Here is an 18,527-nt window from a genome sequence, read left to right on the forward strand (position 1 = left end):
CCTGACCACTCTTTCTGTGAAATTTTTTTCTTAATATCTAGTCTTCACCTACCCAGTCACAGCTAGAGGCCATTCCCTTTTGCTCTATGTCTAATTACCTGTGAGAAAAGACCAGCAGCAGCCTCTCCACAACATCCTTTCAGGTAGCTGTAGACAGCAATGAAATCTCCCCTAAGCCTCCTCTTTTTCAAACTAAACAGCCCCAGCTCCTTCAGTTACTTCTCATATAATTATTCTCCAAGCCCTTCACCAGCTTCATTGCCTTCCTCTGCACTTGCTCCAGCACCTCAATGTCTGTCTTGTATTAAAGTGCCCCAAACTGTACACAATACTTGAGGTGTGGCCTCACCAGTGCTGAGTACAGGGGGACAATCACCTCCCTACTGCTGCTGGGCACAGTATTTCTAGTACAAGCCAGGATGCCTTTGGCTTTTTTTGGTCACCGGGGCACACTGCTGACTCATATTCATCTGTGTGTCAGTTAGACCCCCCAGGTTCTAATTTCTGCGAGATGGCTTTCCAGCCAGACAAGCCTGTAGCATTGTATGGGGGTGTGGATCGAGTGCAGGAATTGGCCTTGTTGAAGCTTATATCATTAATATTGTCCCATTGATCCAATCTATCCAAGTCTCTCTGTAGAGCCTTTCTACCCTTGTGCAGATCAATAGCTAACTTTGTGTTGCCTGCAAACTTACTGATGATACACTCTATGTCCTTATCAAAACTATTAACAAAGATGTTAAACAGAAGTGGTTCCAGCACTGATCCTTATGGAACACCACTTGTAACCATCAGAAAGTTATTACCCGAAAATTGTTAGGATTATTAAGAAAGTATTGAAGATGTCTGAGCTAAACTTCTACTATTCTTGTGTGTTGATATAAAAACATTAAAATTAATTTGATGCTTTCAAAATTTTCTGATAATCTTATCAAGTATAGTAATAATAAACAAGAAAGAAGAAAAAATAATTGTTTTAATCAGATATCTGAACATCTCTTTTACTGTCAAAGAAGATGTAAACCTGCTGGACTATTCAAGTTTCTTCCTTTACAATGGTTCAGAGTTTCCAAAGATTTGGGACAGAAAATGTTATCACTGTTTATTAGTATGAGTCCCATATATACAAACAAAAATGTTAAAGTGTTTCTGGATCAAGTATACAAATACTATATATTATCATCACATTCATAGGTGCAAATAGCCTGAAATGAGATGTGTCTTGCTTAAAAAAATATTTATAGTTTACTTGATTTAATTTTGATATTATACTGTCATTTTAATTGCCATAAAAAGCTAATGGTATGCTGAAACTATTTAAAGTGATTATAGTGTCAGTAAATTTTAAGTCATGCTACTTGCCTAAGTTTACATTACAAAAAGAATGCATACTGAGCGCTTTTGTGAAATCATGAGAAATCAAGTACATAAATGGGCAAAAAAATATCACCAACATCACCAAGAAATTTGCCTTTACAAATGTAGCATCTGAAAAGCCACTTTATGCAATTTAGCTTTAATGATTAGAGGAAGGAGAAGCATATTACAGAAACAGAAGTAAACAGAAGTGAATTCCTGGATTTGTGGAAGATATTGGGAAATTTACATCAGCTTCAAAAAGATAAGATTTCATTCCTGTGTCTAATTCCTTCTGACTGCTGCTGACTCACTGAGTTTACTAGGTCAAGTCATTTGACCTTTGGTCCTATCTGGCTAAAAATTCTGACCTGTCCCAGAAAGTTTATTCAGCACTGTTTTGGTGAATCATCTTTTGTCTGCAGAACACTTAAAGATGATGCAATGAAAGATGATCTTTTTATGAAATGTCCCATAAAAATTGAGACATCTCAGTTTCTTCAAAACTGAAGTCAATAGCAAAAGAGTGTTTCCTGTGTTTGATTTTGCTGCTTTTTTTCTTTTTCAAAGGAAATACATTGTCCACAAGAAAATTTATTAATATTATTAAGAGACATTACATTAAATTGAAATATTTAGTTCATAAGGGAGATGCCCCAAAGGATTTGATATTGTAATACAAAAGCTATTAGGCAGATACAGAGAAATAGAATATTTTAAAGTGGCTTTTTCATTATATCAAATCAAGACTCCGTGTAAGTAATACTGCAAAACCAGACAAAAACTTACTGAAGTGATTGTATTCACTGTAGTTATAAGCTATTGTGCCACAGAATGTCCATAATGACAAAAACTTATGATCAAGGCAAATATCAGCTATTTGTATGGAAAATGGGAAATTCTTAATTACAAAATAAAAACCTTTTATGTATGAGGGTATGTGCCATTGTAGGAGAGTGGACAAAATAGCCTGTTACCCTTCAGGAGCTTAAAAAGTTCTTTGTGAATATGAGAACAATTAGAATTTAGGATCTCTTTAATGTCTTAGTCTTACGGATTTTTTAATGTGTCTGGTGATGGCCACTAAAAGACTGGATGAGGCACTCGGTGCCATAGTCTAGTTGACTGGATAGGGCTGGGGGATAGGTTGGACTGGATGATCTTGGAGGTCTCTTCCAACCTGGTTGATTCTTTGATTCTGCAATTCAACCAGTCTTGCTTTTTCGTTTCCCTTCTGTAATATAGAGCAAATGTTTTCCATATTGAACTATTATTTTTTCTAGTTTGGACCTTACCACTTAACATATTGTTTAAAAAGTTACACTGTCTTCTTCTTCATATATTCTTATCATAATGATCTCAGTCTCTCTAATACCATGTAGCCTTTGCAGTGTCTATTTACCAGATTTAGTACTGATTGAAATGCATTTATCTAAGTTACCAGTTTGCATTGCTGAGCATGTATTTCATGCATATATATATGCACCAGTATATGAATAGTATCTATGATGCATATATTTATTAGAATTTTCAGCCTATGCAGCATTTTCTGTTTCTCATTTGTTTTCTTGAATTATGAAGGTATTGTAATAAAACTGTAGCAACCATAGGATTATTCTGCAACAACGCTAAGAGTAGAATAACTTATTATGATAGCACTGCAGCAAAAAAAAAAAGGCAGACTACAGTGTCTTTATCTAGATACACTGATAGAAAATATCTGATATGAGGGGGTTTTGTCCAGCAGAACTTGCAACAAACCCAAGAAGGTTAGCATTCAGACACTTGCGTTATGAGATCATAGTGTCATTTACTGGGAATACGATGAGGCACAGAAAATGTGTTTTATTCCTAAAGCAACACATAAGCAAATCAAACTTTCTAACCTTGCTTTGAGTGCCAATATTTCATTATCTCTATTCTAGGGAAACAGATGAAGAGAGTTTTTATAACTTCTCCCAGGTTAGAACTCTGAGTTTTTGGCAAAGCTGATATAAAAAAAACATGCGAAATCGCAAAGTCTAATAGAATCATGTATTAAGCACTGGTATTCCTTTATCTGAGAATGCAGCAAGAGTTAAGAGCATATTCATTTTCATCCTGGAAATACAGAAGATTTGAAATATCCTTTATAACTGGGAAGCATGTACAGAAGCTGGAGAAAAAAAGAAGCAAATGATTATCTTTGTTATCATGGCTAATGTGTTTTTGTCTTGGTCATAATCAAAATTAATAATAATTGAAAAGACATTTTGGGGACAAATGTTTAAGAACATAGTGATATTTGTGAAAAAGTACAGTTTGCTCTAGGCAATGATAGAAGCAGACTAGCCTGATAAGTGTATTTAACAAGATCACTGGTTTTCTAGAAGAAAATTATAGTTCATGTTTTCCAACTAAGACTTCAAGCGAGTATTTGATATGTGATTTTTTTTTTTTTAATCTAAGGAAGACACTTAGAGATTTATGAGACTTAGAAAAAAATTAGTAAAACAACTAAAGAGAAGACAGCTAAGGAGTAATTCAAGAGTCTCCTTCTCTGGAGACTTTCAAGGCGTATCTGGATGTGTTCGTCTGTGAACTGAGCTAGATTGCATGGTCCTGCTCTGGCAGGGAGGTTGCACGTGATGATCTCTTTGGGTCACTTCCAATCCCTGACATCCTGTAATCCTGTGATATTATCAGAATTTCTTTAGCTTTTTTTTTTTGCCTTTTTTTTTTTTTTTTGACACTGACAATTATTAGCATTTTCATTTAAGAGTTTAGTTTGCTAGGAAAGGAAATCAACCAATGGCACAAGTCTGAGATGAACTCTCACTGGAGTGCTGCAATTATATATTAAGAAAAGCTTTCACCGTTCTCAGACACAGAAATAACAGATTTATATTGAAATTAAGCATAGCAAACAAAAAAAGTATTGGTACATTTATACTGTTAATTAACAAAAAAGTTTAGCTTGTAAGATAGGAAAACAACAGATGGGTAGAGAATCTTGAATCAGAAAACATTTTTGTGACTTGGACATGACAGAGAGAGAGCAAGAAAAGAAATGAAAGAAAAAGAGAATGAGAAGATAAAAATGTCTTCCCATGTATGAAGTATTTCCAGCATATAATGAGAACTTGATGGCTAATAGCAGGAGTGGTTAAAACTATTTAGAAGATCATAGAGAGAATTTAAAACAGGATGCTTGAACTGAAGCAGGTACACAGGCTGCTTTGATAATTAAAAGAATAAAGAAGCTATTTTACATGAGGAGACTGAAAGAGCTGGACTTAGCCTGGCAAAATAATAGCTGAGAAAAAGCATGATTGCTTTCTATAAATAAACATGGTGCAGGAGGAGGATGAGCTATTTTTGCTGAAGTACAAGGTTACACAAGAACAAATGACTATAAACTAGCTATGAATGCATTTATTCTGCAAATTCATAAAAAGGGTTTTAAGATGGAGCTCAAATGAGATGAATGGGATTATATGACATGATTATTTATGATAGCAGGGGATTGAATTCACTGACCCAGGATGCCTCCTCTAGTTCTACCGCATGTGCTCATACACTGCAGTTCTGCGCTCAAACCAGTAGATTTATTTCTGCTCCCACTTACTTTCTTTGTGGAGATTTTGTCCAACACCATCTGAAGTCTCTTCAGTTTTTGTTTCCAGTAGCGATGCAGTCACTGGAAGACAATTTTCAGCTTGCTTCTTTACCTTTTTCATTTACTTCTCCCTCTTTTCTCTGTCTTCTACATACAGGGGAAATAATTAAATACTCCTGTATTTCCCAGTGAATTTTCAAATATTGTTTAATGAATTTTTGGCAGAAAAGCAGATCAGGATGAATGATGGAAACAAAGTATATCAAAATTGTATGGGCCTAAATTATGTATTAGTAAGTATGAACAACAACCAGTTTTACATCTACTACAGCATTACTTCAGATATGAGCAGTAATGTCTACATGTATGTTACATTTTAATTTTGTTATAAAGGGCATTAACAGCTGCTTTGGTTTAGCATTAAAGAATTATGTTGTTTTTACAGAGTTGTAAATATTTCTCGGTAGAAATTTCTTTGTGTAAGCTCCACTGATTCCACAGACTTTTCCTGCTCTCTCAGGTGACCAAGTTGATTCTGTGAGAGATCTGATGGCACAGTTGCCACACTGGCTCAGGAGAAGTAGTAGGGTTATGTGACTAGGTTGGTCAAGGTACATTTTGTTCATCTTGATGACTCCCATATATTCCTCAATAAAGAGGGTAGATAGAATTATCTTTTCAAAACCAAGCCTTGTTAATAATTTGCCTTGAAGTACATATGTGTAAGCTATCAACAACTATGTAAAACTGTCTCCTGGGGACAGTCCCCTGGTCATTTGTTGATTCTGAGGGTCTTATCCAAGTTGAATGACTCTGTGATTCTGCGAAAGGGTTGGTTAGTTGGTCATGAAAAGGATGGTTTCAATGCAAGCACTACAGTCCAGTTCACTTTCCTTTTTCTCTATCACACTTCCCCCCCCATCTCTCTCCTTTCCTCTCCAGTTTCTCTCCATCTTACTCTTCTCATCTCCATCCTTTTCTTCTCCATCTCCCTCCTTTCAGCACCAGCTCATTCCCCTTTTCCACCATATCTGAGCCTTTCCCAGCCCACTCCCCATTTTCCCCTGTTTTCCTCTAAACCCAGAGCACCTGGGTTCTGCTGGAGTCTCCTCCCACCCCAGGTGTGACCACTTTGCCCTCCCTGCCACTCCCCTATTTAATCAGCCCCAGGAGAGGCAGAAGCCCGAAGTTTGCCCAACTGGGCAGAGGGATCCTCCTCCTGTCACTGCTGGTGAGTACCCATGGTGCACACACTGGGTGATTGGTGGTGGTGACAAAAAGGCCGGGGGGCCTGGTGGCCCCCCTGTTAGTTAGGACAGAGACTCAATGATTGCTCTAACATAGCCCACGGGTGCTGGCTGTGCCTTCTTGTTTTGGCTGAGCTCCTCTCTGTTTAGCTGCTTCCTTCTGCTCACTTGTGAAACTGTGAGACAGAATCACAGAAATGTTCAGGTTGGAAAAGACCTTCAGGATCATCAAGTCCAGTAAATAATCCTACTCTGCAAGGTTCAACCTAAATTATATCCCCAAGCACTGCATCCCAATGGCTTTTAAAGACAGCCAGGATTGGTGACTCCACCATCTTCTTGGGCAGCCCATTCCAATGCCTGGGAATAACTGAATTAGCATGGAGGAAATGTCTGAGAATCCCTAACAAGGAAAATGGAATTAAGTTGCTTGACAGCCAAAGGTTTTTACAATTTGTTGTCTCAAAGCATGTGTGTTTCTGCTTCAAACTGTACTAATTTTCACATGGACTAAGCAACCTCATTTCAGAGCATTACTGCAAGCTGCGTTTCTTCTGGTGTTTTGTGTAAATTGGAAAGTTTATTGATTTGTTCCCTGGTGGCTAAAGGTATAAAGCTACTGAACAGATCATATGCCAAAGCCTCTCTTTTTCAGCACTCTAATGCACCCCGTAAGATTCAGAGGTTTATGACTTAATATTCCAAAGGAGTAGCAACAACAAATGTGAGGTGCTTAATGAAGACCACTAGGCAAGACCTTCTCTTGGCTGTAGCCTGGGTAGAGCCACTTGCCTAAATTCAGGCTGGCACCGGCAATGCCATTCTCCTTGGAAGAGACTATTCTTTTCTGCAGAATAAGGCTTGTTCCAAGGGGCCTGTTAACATCAGTCCAAACTTATGTATTTAACTGTCTTAAAGTTCGCATTTTCCCACTGAAAATGTCATGTTGCCAATAGAGAAATGCACTATAGCTTGCAACTGGTGTTTCCACAGCCTACTACCCCTGAAACCATGCATCTAGCGAGGTCAATCTGTGCGGGGGAAGCTAGCCTGTAAAGGAGCGTAATAAATTTCATTCCACCTTTAAGCATTTTGGAAAGACAAGTGCAGAGTGTATCGTTCTCTGCTTCCATGGATCATAACAGTGTTTCTTTTTCTTGTCTCTTTTTCTCCCTTATTCTACACTTTAACATATATTTATATTTTGTCTCCACTTGAAGGGATTTGGTCTTATGTAAAATATAATTTATTTTTTATCTTCTAAGGCAAGGAACTCAGGTATCTGGACTCTGAATACAGTGGCAAAAGTCTGTTCACTAGAGCAGAAAACTCTTTTAGTGGCAAAGAAAGCCAACAGGATACTGGGCTGCCTCAATAAGGGCATCAACAGCAAAGATAAAGCCATTGCACAAGAAAAGATGTGGATAGGTTGGAAAGTGTCCAGAGAAAGGCCACAGGAATGATCAGAGGACTGGAAATGCAGCCATGAGAGGAGAGGCTGGGTTTGTTCAGCTTGGAGAAGAGAAGGCTGAGACAAGACCTTGGACCAGTACATAAAGAGTGGCTCCTGGGATGGTGGAGACTCCCTTTTGATATGGACTCCCATGGAAAGGATAAGGGGTGATGGGGAAAGGTCACCGCTGGGCATGCTCCCATTGCACTGCAGAAGAAAATGTTTCCCCGTGAGCACAGTCAGACATTGGAATCCTCTCCCAGGGGAAGCAGTGAAGCCCTCTACACTGGATAGCTTTAAGACTCAGCTTGACAGGGTTCTGGGCCAGCTCGTTTTGACACTGCTGTTACCCAGAGAGGTTGGAACAGATTACCCTTGGTGTCCCTTCCAGCCTGGCATTCTGTGATCTATGCTCATTCATACTGGTTTGTTGTTGGTTGGTTGTTGGTTTGGTTTTTTTTCTAATTTAAGGTGCTAGACTGTAATGCACTGGAAATAAGTGAAAACCTGTTAGAAGCTGCAATTGTTTGGTGTGAAACTACCAATGTGTGCCAATTGCTTGGTTCAAAACTGTAGCATATTGCTATGCTTCTCTGTAAACAGATTAAAAATACACTTCTTAAATGTACTGGCAATGAAGCTGGTGAAGGACCTGGAGAAAAAAATCTTATGAGGAGTCTCTGAAGGAGCTGGGGCTATTTAGTTTGAAGAAGAGGAGGCTAAGGGAGACCTCATTGCTTCTACAACTCCCTAAAAGGGCCCTGTAAGGAGGCTGGTGCTGGTCTTCTCACAGGGATTAGTGATAGAACAAGAAAGAATGGCCTCAAACTACAGGAGGGTAGGTTCAGACTGGGCATTAGGAATTTTCTCTTTCCACAGAAAGAGTTGTCAGGCGTAGGAACAGGTTGTTGTAGGGTCAGCGGTTGCACTTCATGATCGCAGTGGTCTTTTCCAACATGAATGAGTCTATGATTCTACCAACTTTCTATAATTTTGCTCAAAATTCTTGAGAATTCCCTGAAGGGGAGGGTATTATCTTTTTAGCCAATACAGATGGGCATTTTTTGCAGTGCAGTTTTACCAGTGACATTCAATCTGGACAGCTACAGTTCTCGCATTACTGTGATAATATTATTGCTATTAATAATCTCAAAGAACCTCTGAGTTTGAAGACACTGCCTAAAGCTGCAGATGGCTACATAAAGGTCCTTACTTTTAGAGCTATAATTTTATAAAATACTGGAAACTCCATACACATGGATTTGTTCTGCTGTATGCTTACCTTAAAAATGCCATAAATGAATGTGACAGAAGAACACTTGCAGGAAACATAACAGTATATAAACATTTTACTTCAAGCTCAGTTTATGGCCATATAAATATTGATGTTATTAAGCCACCTAAAGTATCCAGGTATAAAATATAACTCCATATCTTGTGTGCACCGTAGCAGTTTATGTCAGCAAAGCATTACCTCTGTTGCAATGAGCTTTATTTTGAACTGCACTGAAGTCCATTAGGAGGAGGAGGAGCTTGAGGAGGTGCACAATAGGCATAAGACAGGACCAGGAAAAGAAAGGAGAAGTGGATGAATGCACAGTTCAGTAACATAAATGATCATATTTTCTTTCTAGAGTCTGTGATTTTAACTGTTGATGCAGCATATGTACTCATGCGATGTGATTTCCTGAAGTGAAAGGAAACTTAGGCATTTGTAATAGTTTAGTAAATTTGGCCTGTGGATACAAGCACTTCAATATATACCTAACAGATCTTATGAATAGGAGGCTGGACAGAAACCCTGCCAGCATTCAATAGACTGCTGCTGTTATTTTAATGCCATGTGTTCAGAGAAAGGGTTATTGAACACTGGAATAGACTCCCCAGGAAGGTTGTTGAATCACCATGTGGTGCAAAGGGACATGGTTTAGCATGAAAGAAGACACGAACACTATGGCAGTATACAACACTGATCATATCTTTCTGCTATTAAAATGACTAAACTGATTTAATTTATCTTAAGTGACAAGGAAGTTTCTTTATGCCAGCTACACCAGTCCTGTCACTAATACATCAGCACTTTGTCAAAGCTAATTTTGTGCCTAAAATTAATGCTTCTGTAATTTCTTGGAGATTGTCATTTTTGCTTTTAGAGAAATTTCCTGATGTTTTGCTTACTTGAGACAAATGCTAAAAGAGCAAACATGATATTCCAGCAGTGAGACAAGCATCATGATTTTCAGTTTCTCAAAGAACAATCAGAATGGTAAATGGTCTATATGGTAAAACACACATGCAACCACTGACACCTGCTTCTACCAACTTTCTTTAGACTGTTTAAATTCAAAGTTCTTTTTACATGGCTTTGCTGAAAAATAACATGCAGCACTGAATCAAAATTATGCATAGTACTAAGACATACTTGCTTAGATTCCAATTTCCTCTATAGTATTTCTTGTCTGGCTTTGAGGTCCATCTTCTCTCAGTACCCATGTTGTATTTGTGGTGTGAGCAGGAAGGAAAGGAATATATCCCCTCTAGGTGGCTTGTAGGACTTCACATTAAGGTCAAAACTAGCAACCTGATTACAAGTTAAGTGCTTACACCTGGCTTTCTGTTGAATTGATGTTCTGTTCCATGAGAAATGGCTTGTAATCATTTAAAGAGTTTTAGCAGCTACTCAATAGAGTGGCCATGATATTGCAAGAACTTCCTTACCAAAAGGAAACCATTTACAACTGGTCTAATGTCATATGTGAAAAAATATCTTTACTATACAGAAAGTCTCTTTGCTTTTCATTTCTTGTTGAAAAGACACTCAGGGAATATTTGGAATACAGTTGAGTGGTTTGAGAAAGTGGTAGCAGAAAGAAAAGTTCGTTCTGAGGACTGTTAGACAAAATTGAAGATCAATTATTATGTTCAGAATTGCATCTCTGTCTTTCTGCTACTGTTCATGTGCTGGATCTGGCTGTGTCATTGTCAGGCATGGTAGAAAAATATCAAAGGAGTATGAGAGCAGTAATGCAGAAAAATTTGAACTTGTGTGTTGCATTATGCCCTGTCAGCTACAGTGAATGTGGCCTGACACGGCATGGTATTTGTACCCAGACAGTCTCAAGGGTTTAAAATTCTTAAAAGGAAAGTTTCTCCTGATCTAAGTTATTAAGAGTTTCATCTGAATAAGGAATGAAGGATGTGGCCCTCTAGAAACAATGGTGTCCCAAGAGATTTTTATGTCTTTGTCAGTTTAAAATGATGGCAAGTAGTGGCAGCATATTCGTTGTGTAGTAGTAACTATATTAATAGCCACCACATAACTGCTGAAAAACATTCTTTTTCTATCTGGACATGTCACTTTAGTACATTAGCAAAGGTTCAAGAACAGAAGATGACAGGCTTTCACAGAGAATCATGCTGTTAAAATAACATTCTCTACTGTGCCATAGCTATTGGCACTGGAACCCACCATCCTGTCATAAATTGCTGACAGAAGTGTAGTACAACGTTAAAACTGTCTTTAACCCCTTCAGTACCATTTCTCTGGGTAAGTCTGTGTCAAAAAAAAACTTCACAGGGAAATATAAATATATGCATACATACACTGTATTTCTTGCAGACAAAATTCAGAACACAGAATTCAGATTTTTATATGTAGAACTCTCACCACTTTTAAAAATGATGACATTAATTATGATCATTCTTTACTTTGCAATTGTAAATGAAAGAAAAATTATATCCTACATATTTAAAATGTCAGCCTTCAGAAATTTGTTACAGAGTTCATCTATATTGAGGTATTAATTTCAGTAACAGCACAGGTTAATGGAGATGAAGGAGAGAAACTCCTTACCTGTCCCAGTATTTTTTTCTTTTATTTTGATGTCTATTTATTTTTTCCTATCTCAGTCCTAAATCACAGTTCTTCTCTAATTCTATGCAGCTTTTGCATTGTAACTGTGAAATAGTCTTTGTTGGTGTGGTTTTTTTTCGGGGGAGGAGTTGGTTTTGTTTGGCTTTTTTTAGTGGTTTGGGGTTTTTTTTTTTGTAGCCATTTTACCCTTTGGATTAATTGATTCATAAATAAATACATCTAACTAGAGATGTAGACTGAATACGAAGAAAGAATACAGTTAAAATGTGTGCAGATTAAACCAAGAATTCTTGGTTTGTGAGAGGGTCAAATTGTTTGCAGTGTCAGTTTACAAATTATGGATACATATGTGGGCTTCACTAAAGCTGAAAGAAATGTTAAATACAAGCTGTGGTCAGGGATGGGAGTAACTGCAGAAGTGTCTTGCACATTTGTTGGAAGCAGGCAGCACAGATAACCTGTAGTGCAAATGTTGACACTAGAGTTTCTTAATCTAGAATCACAACACTAATCACAACTCAGAACAGTCTCTTACCTGTTAAAATAATGCTTGAACTAAATTCTTCCTGTTCAAGTCCTTAAGAAGCTGGGGTTTTTGTTTGGTTTTGTTTATGGGTGGTGGTGGTTTAGAGTGCATTGTCTCACCTTTGCTCTGCCTGAATACCCTGCTCTGCACAACAACTCTTCCAGAACCAAACTGGTTCTCACATCATACACAGGAGATCCCCAGCCACACTGGGTCAGATTGCTTAAATGAACCTTATTTTCTGTCTTTGTAATAGCTATTTCGGTTTAAATCTCTTTTTTTATGGCCCTCAGCACTGAAGCAACACATTCTGATATTTATTTGTCTAAACTTAATAATATTTTATTACATTTTTGACTGGTCACTCAATTCACTGTCAGAAAATCTTTTACATGTAATTTGGCCCAAAACTTTCCTTGGCATAATTCTGTTAAGTCTTGCTTTCTGTTTACATCAAACTCTGCTTTCATGTAGGGCGTTTGATTCAGTGTGGGATTTAACATACACATTGTGGGATAAAAGAACAGAAGTTGTTGTAAGATGAAATAGCTTAGATTGCCAAGGCTGACATTTTCAACCCTCGATGTGTCATTTTCTTTCGGTGCACATAAAGCATGAAGAAAGAGGAGAACTGAAATAATGAACTTTTACACTGCAAAATTGTATTTAATATGCAGCCAGCTATAACAAGATCACATCTGATTGAAAATATTATTTTAACTTTAGTTGCTTGGAAAAACACAGTTGTTCTTCTTCTCTGTTCCCTTTGCTGGAAAAAAAAAGGAACAGATAAATTTCTTTTCAAAAAGCCAGTTCTTTATTAACAAAACACAACTTATAAACTAAAAATATCACTTTGATTCACCCCTGGAAAATAATACCATATCTTCCATTCTGCATCATCATGGAGGCGTATGCCACTATTTCTGGAGGTGATGATAGGCTACAGAGCATCCTAAGCTGCTTGACTTTTTCTGTCACACCTTTTCACACACCAGCTCTATTTTTACCTTCTCAGGACCCCACTGTAATCCTACAACTCCATTTCTTTAAAAGCCACAAAACTCTGCAGTGTCTTTTGCTGTCCTCTGTTGCCATTTCAGTTACTATTTGACTTCTGCTATGTTTTAGTTCGGTTGTTTGCTTTTTTTTTAAATGTTTGCTAAGTCTTACTCCACCATTTTTTTTGGTTCTTCCCTAAATCATAAAGGGTAGATGCCTACTGCAGGGCTTGGGGATTTAGTTGAAGGCTCCCATTAGTGTTAATGGAGATCGTACATAAATCTCTGTGCAGCATAGGCAAATCCTTCCCTTCAGTTCTTTTGATGAAGGGTGATATGAGTGTGATTAATTTTTCTTGGATACCTTATTAAGAAGGATAAGAATAAAGACAATTAAATGGCTTTTTATTTTAATACAAACCATATTAAGATGTCCATACATTGTTCTTTGTTTACCCATCATGTAATTTTAGGGAGTAGAAAAGATTTATTTTCAACATTAATTATTGTAGTGCTGGTTTATCAGACTGAAAGCTTTGAACCAATACTTCACAAGCACTGTGAAAACACGAGTCATGTTTTTATCCTCCTTTCACATAGACACATTGTCTCACTACTCCTTTGCTTAGGCCAGAGGGACCTTTCAGTGAATAAGTGAATAATTTCATCTTCATGCTTACTTTCTTATTTGGCCTCACAAGGGGACAGTTCCTGCAAATAGACATCATTATTTTTGCTGTGCACACTAGCCCAATGATAAGTGTGCTGGATTCTATTTGTTTCATACAGAACTGCCATCAGCTGGCAACAACTCTTGAGTCTAGCTGAGATTGATCTGAAATACCAGGCTAAAGCTTGAGTGTTCTTCAGCAAAATAACTCCTTGTAATGATATTAATCTAAAGCAACCATGTCTGCAATATTTTCATGACAGTATTTCTGGTTTAAACTTCTGTAGCCTGAAACTAGGAGCAGGTCATGCAAAAACTGTTACATATCTGTCTGACTTTGATGTAGAAGATAGGGCTAATTGTATTTGACTCCTATAACTTTGAGGCAAACCCATGCTGTCCTAGCTCTAAATCCTGGTTATTTTATCCCTCAAAAGAAAAATCTCTAAAAATCAGATGTTGAATTTTATGATTTTGAGATGTTTTCTCCTTTAATAGTAATGATAAGTAGAACTCTTGAGATTATCTGAGGCATCTCACTCCAGCCTTAATAACATGTATTTTTTCAGACTTACTAGTTAGTTAAAGCAACGTTGTCTGACATTGATAACTGTGACCTGGCTATGTGGACATGGCTATGGCATCCTGTTCTCAGAATACATGCCTGGAAGGAAGACTGAATCTACATCTACATGCATCTAATTCCACCTCTTCTCCATTCATGGCTGTAGAGAGCCTGCCTGAGTGGGCAATGGGAACCTGGCCAAGAGGAGAAGTGATTTTCTGTTCCCTCTTAAAAAAAAAAAAAAACATTGAAGCTGGTTGGAATCAACACTCAGTCTTCTGGTGCCAGGTCAGCAGTAGGAATATTCTGTCTTGTATGAACAATGATAGTATCACTGATGTCTAAATATTTTTTTAAATTAATTTTTAAATTAAAAATTCAGTCCTAGAATACTGACACTGATTCAGGAGTTTCTACCAAAAACCATGCACTGATCAAAAGTAAATACCAGTCTAGTATTAATCATCTACAATTCTATTAGAAATCAAGCTATCTGTGATTACTCAGAATTTCCAAAGTACAGGTCAGCTTTCTGCTTCAGTTCGTTTATCTACATTATCTCCTCCACAGAAAATTTTGGTGACTTGTTCAAGTTTACAACATGCCTTTAAATAAGAAAAGGTATGTAAATCAAGTGTCACTGTGATGAATGCACTGCTAACAGTGCTTAGTCTGAAAAACTTCCTGATGTCACTCATGGCTTAATTGCCATCCCTCTAAGATTTGTTAATTTTTGACAGTCCTTCCTGAGATTGAAATTTTATTTTCTTTGTATAATCCCTAAATAGTAAATGCTAAGAATAGTAATTGGCATTTAGAAAACACTCAGATGTTAACATTTTTGTAGTTATTTGATTGAAAATGGAGTACTTAACTGTTCTAGTCAAACACTTGGTTTTTGGATCAGACTCCTGGTATTAACTGCCTCTCAATTTTTGTTAAACAGAATTAGAGCTATTTTTTTTTTTAAACTCGGTTATTAGAGTGGGATCTAATTGCAAACATTTATATTTAGATTGGCTAGGAATTCCTTTACCAAGGTTTACTGTGAGCTCTTCTTTCTGATGCTTTCACATCTGTCTTACCTACAACAGTCATTTGACGTTGGTCAAGAGATAGCCCCATAGCTTTTTTCCAAACAATTCAGTTTCTGATTTGTTCATAGCATAGTGTTAAACATTTTCATTACTGTTCTCTTGCTTGTGAGTCTATAATCAGTATTCTCAGATGAAGTAGGGACTGAAGTTTTTCCAATCTATTAGAAGCTGCTGACAGTGTTCTGAGGATCTTTTATTTTTGACAGTGGCATAAATAGTTGGGGTGGGGACTTAACATGTATACTCTCCTTTCTTCTCTGTTAGTCTCAGAGGAGGCAAGTATGCTGAACACCCCAGCACCAAGAATAGGACATACTCTTCCAATAAATCCCCATCTTCGCCTTGTTCTACTCTGCTGAAGCCAGTGAGATGCACAGCTCTAACAGCAGAATAGCTGAAGTCTCAGTAGCCAAGAGCTGAGAGTAAATCTCACACAGCAAGACACATGGGCTGGGAAGAAGCTGTCAGTAGCGTATCACCCTTTCTAGGGGACTCACATGACCCAGAGCCCCAGTACTTTCACCAGTAGTCCCATCACCTCTTCTTATAGGGGAAGTAAAAAGTGAATGTGGAACAAAGAAAACTCTCTCTTCATTGTCTGTGGGGAAAGTTTGGATAGCCTCAAAGATTAATTTCTAGACAGCAGTGTAGTATTTTTGAGCAGTTCTTAATATTCAAAATGCTAAATACTTGACAAACTGTGGCTGCATATATTTTTTGTCCTACAGAGGAATGTTCAGAACTTGTCTTGCGGTATGGTTTTGCTCTGGCAGAACAAACTAGAAGAATAACTAGTACAGCTTTATTCCCAGATAATTCTGTCACTAGCCTGGCCACAAAAAAATTGGTTACTCACTGGGTCAAATGGGCCAGAGCCAACCATTTACCAGAGGCAACCACTTGGCATCTACTTACAATTGCTCTCAGATGGCAAATGGCTGTGCAGAGACTGCTACCAGCCAGAGGGGTTTAAAGCCATCTAAAGTGCCTCTAACTTTTACAAGTACCAGAGCTACATTAAAGCAGCAGAGCAGGCATTATCATAAAGGAGAGATCACCAGAGCATAGATCATCTGAGAACCTGGGATTTTCAAACCCCTTATGACAGCATTGCATGTCTGGTATGTTCAGCAGAGATGTGAGGAGAATACTGATTCTGCACCAGTATCCTTAGTAATGTTACAAAAGTATTGGAGGGAGCTTTGCAATCATTGACATAATCTGCTTTGTCTACTACCATATGTTACAGGCCAGAAAAAATCTTTAAAAGCCCAGTTTCAGATGATAAGTCAGAACAGCCCTAGCAGTAGGAATAACATAAGAGCACACATAAGAGCAACCACTTGTGAATTTATTGAAGGAAACTCCTCATGTGAACATAGAAAGTAGAATACTACCCACACAAGGTAGGACAACAAATAATGATCTCTTTCCAAAAGTGTTTGGCAGTGAGAAAATGTTTGTTTTAAACCTAAACCTGACAAATGTTTTAACTGAAAGCATGTGTCTTTCAGCCGTATCAGGCATGCTGCTGTCAGGAATAGGGGAGAACAGTGCCAGGAAAAGAGGACAGGGTGCATCCACTGCTTCTCCGCTTTGCAAGTATTGTCCCACAGGCAAGAGAAGAAAATGTCCCAGACTCTGAAATATTCATCAAAGCAGGAGAAAAAATATCTTCCACAGGACACCATCAAAACCCTGAAACAAATACAGTGTGATCAAGAAATGTATTTAATCTTTTTGAACCTGTGGAAGTAGTAACATATTAGGTAATCCAGGACTCTTAATACAGGTTTATATTGTTTATGTTTAGAATTTATGTACTGTGGTTAAAAGCCTTATTGATGTACAATTATTTTTCTCTGGTTTTTGTATTTTGCCATTGGTCCCATTACAATTGTGTGGTGAAGTCTACTTGTAGATATTTTGCTTTTAACTGTAGATGTTTCATGATGTAGTCTTTCTATACTTTTTGACTCCTTGATCACTCTTTTACTGCTGATTTCTGAACTCCCCTTTTGCAGTCTTTTCCCAATAAAAGGTCACTTACTGATGTTTAATAGAAACGTTAATAGTTTTTTTATTCATCTTATTATAAACAAATTACTCAAATACATAGTGTCTAATTTCTGGGTACCCAATATTATTTCTTTGGTACCTGGTATCCCCAAACTTAGACATTTAATTAAAAAGAAGCAACTGAAAAAAGTGATTTATTGATGCTAGTTAAAGAGATTCTTTGCACATTCAGCTCTCAATAGCATGATGTCTGCTGGGTATTATTATAGTTATAGTCAAGTTAGACTGAACCTAAAGATCTTACCTAGCTGCCTGTTTGAGGTTTTGTAGGTATTCTGATGTTGATTTTTTTTTTCTTAATTACCTGACTGTCAGTTTTCAAATGGACTGAGTCTTGATTGCTTAGAGTTTCTATTACACTTGAGAGGTCCCTTTCTTCCTATCTGTTCTCCAGCCACTCTGTCCCCAGCCTGTAGTGCTGCCTGGGGTTGTTGTGGCCAAAGTGTAAAGAACAGAACAAGGGGACACAGTCTCAAGTTCTGCTGGGGAAGGTGTAGACTTGAAATTAGGAGGAATCAGCCATTGGGATGGGCTGCCCAGGGAGGTGGTGGAGTCACCATGCCTGGAGGTGTTCAAGACTGGATGAGGCACTAAGTGCCATGGTCTAGTTGATTGGATGGGGCTGGGTGCTAGGTTGGACTGGATGATTTTGGAGGATTCTTCCAACCTGGTTGATTCTGTGATTCTATAGGGAGTCTGCTCTGCTTCCTGACCCTGCCTGCCAGCTCCTGTATAATGTCTAGATACCATTTAATTTAGGTGTGTCAAGAGAGTAGAAGAGTATCAGTCAGAAGTCAGTACACCCTTGCTGAAGCCTCAGAAACCTCCTGGAATGGATTGTGCCTCACCCTGAGAAGCAGGGAGAGTGAGGGAGAAAGAACGTAGAACAAACACCAAGGAGAAAGAAATGGAGGAAATACAGATGTGTTTGTGTGAACTTAGTTCATCTTTACAGAACAGAGAAAAGAATCTCCAGTAAATGCTTCCAGTTAGGGTCTTTCTCAGCATTACTGATACCAGTATCTTCATTTAGACCAGGGGGTAGAGGGAGGAGAAGAAGA

General features: G+C 37.9%; 1 protein-coding gene and 1 long non-coding RNA gene across 2 annotated transcripts in view; both read left to right on the forward strand.

Moving 5' to 3' along the window:
* FLRT2 (fibronectin leucine rich transmembrane protein 2) overlaps positions 1–18,527 on the forward strand; it is a 68,046-nt gene that overhangs the window by 22,342 nt on the left and 27,177 nt on the right. The gene's annotated exons all lie outside the window — the stretch shown is intronic.
* On the forward strand, positions 14,525–17,434 carry LOC135180888 (uncharacterized). The gene is made up of 3 exons (XR_010304593.1): positions 14,525–14,578; positions 14,861–14,911; positions 16,902–17,434. It is a non-coding gene; the product is annotated as an uncharacterized LOC135180888 (long non-coding RNA).

This window comes from Pogoniulus pusillus, chromosome 1 (genome assembly GCF_015220805.1).
Source record: "Pogoniulus pusillus isolate bPogPus1 chromosome 1, bPogPus1.pri, whole genome shotgun sequence".
Classification (NCBI taxonomy): domain Eukaryota; kingdom Metazoa; phylum Chordata; class Aves; order Piciformes; family Lybiidae; genus Pogoniulus; species Pogoniulus pusillus.